The 1,889-nt window shown below is 44.7% G+C and overlaps 1 long non-coding RNA gene across 1 annotated transcript; it reads left to right on the top strand.

Moving 5' to 3' along the window:
• The first annotated feature begins 611 nt into the window (after positions 1-611).
• Positions 612-1,517, top strand: LOC310955133. The gene is made up of 3 exons (XR_014593436.1): positions 612-749; positions 1,004-1,063; positions 1,172-1,517. It is a non-coding gene; the product is annotated as an uncharacterized lncRNA (long non-coding RNA).
• The last annotated feature ends 372 nt before the right edge of the window (positions 1,518-1,889 follow it).

The following is a 1,889-nucleotide window of genomic DNA, read 5'->3' on the forward strand; positions in this document are numbered from 1 at the left end:
TGACTTTTTCCTCTTTTGGCTAGAAAAACCCCAATATGCACCAAGCTAACATGTCAGTTTCACATGTCAGACCAAACTGATTTACACTCTCCATTAAGCTCCAATTAACACAGCAAAAAAGCACACAAGTCTAAGTCATGTTACTGGGATTAATAACTTTATTGTAATGAGTTTTTGTCAAATTGAACTCCTAACTTGTTACTGAAAAAAGTAATCACACTGAAGCAAATGCAAACTCATTAAATAGAAATGAGGTAGTGTTCATTTATCTACCTTAAGGCTGATTAAGAGCTGCTTTGAAAAAAAAACATGTTAAAAAGTCCATGCAGGGACATTTCAACACGTTTGCTCGTGGTGTAGAGTAGATACAAGTGTAGACTGAACAAATTATTCTGCCTGGGTGCTCCGAGACATGAGTTAGTCATTAAGGGCTGAAAATCAGATAAGTGAAGTGCTAATGCTTGACAAACACCCTTGCCGTCACACCCTCTCCCGCCGATGTGTGGAGCCTCCGGTGAAAGATGATGCCGAGCGGCAGAAGGCGGCGTGCTGAACAGGTGACAACACAGCCCCGTCCCTCCTCGAGACCGCCAGCCAGGCTCAGTTTACTGAAGAAAGTCACACAGCAGATGGTGTCCAAGGAAGTGAATTAGCACCGTGAGGCCGTGTCCACACACACCAGATGGGGGAGAAGAAGAGACAAAGAAACTGGGGGAGAAAAACAATGACATAAAGGCACAGCAACCAAGGTGCAGAGTGGGTGTTGTGCAGGGGGGCGGGCTTTGTATGTGCTCATTTGTTTGTTTGCTTGTGTGTTTGTGTCTTTGTTGGTCCAATGCGAGCCTCGGCCAAGTTCATGGTGCCTGTCTACAGTGATTACACCCATTCATTGACTCAATAATAGGCCAGATCTCATGTGTAACACTTCTCATTTTCATGATAATTGAACATGTGTTGTGCAAAGCAAACATGCTCATTTGTGTGTTTTTTACTGGTTGAAAAGGTGGAGGTATCGCTGGCAAAAACTGAGAGAGAGGGTGCCTCAAGTGCTGAAACGACAACAGTAAGAAACTGAATCCTGTTTTCTCCAAAAAATAATAATGACAGTGGTAATGACAGTATTCCTTAACCTGTTTCTAATATTTTCCTCTTTGCTCCCTCTTTCTTCCAGTAACTTTCTTGTCCTATGAGGTTTCTTTAGACTCTCAGAGTGAATGTGGAGCCCCGACACTTGATATGTACACATTATACGGATGCCAAGTCGCTCTTTCAAAAACAGAAATGACGGCTGCAATTTGCGTTGGAGCTGGAGGGAAACAACCATGTTATGGTCGAGGTAATCTCACAGTGTCCGTGGTTCAGGAATGGGCTCTGGAATGTTAATAAGGGAGAGAGAAAAAAGGGCAACATGACTTAAATGCCACACAGATGTGGCCTATCAGTGATGCAATCTAGCAAGGAAATGAGTTGTAGCGCTTTCGGCCTCAGTATTGTGTTGGAGGGCTGTTAACTTCATGTACGGACTGTGCAGAAGGTTGTAAATAGAAATGTCAGAATAAAGTTGTGCCGTAACCTAACCCTGGTTATCTTGTTTTTCAATCTCCCTCTCTGTCCACGCCCCTCCACAGCCCATCTGGCTGTGATTATTGGCCGTGGTCTAATCCAACGCTGTGTCCCTTTTGACACAACAGGGAGGGCCAACTGTCTGTTGTCTCACTCGTCCCTTTTCTTCTTTTACCCATTTTCTTCTCTGTCTCTCCCTTGCTCTTTCCCTCTTCTCTTTTGACCGCTCTCTGTTTTACCTCTGTTTCCTTTTCTCCTATTTGCCTGACTGCTGCTGCATCTGTCACTAGCCGAGCGGCAAGCGCCCGTGTGGCACGCTGCCAAAG

The sequence above is a fragment of the Echiichthys vipera genome, assembly GCF_963691815.1.
Source record: "Echiichthys vipera genome assembly, chromosome: 12".
Taxonomy (NCBI): domain Eukaryota; kingdom Metazoa; phylum Chordata; class Actinopteri; order Perciformes; family Trachinidae; genus Echiichthys; species Echiichthys vipera.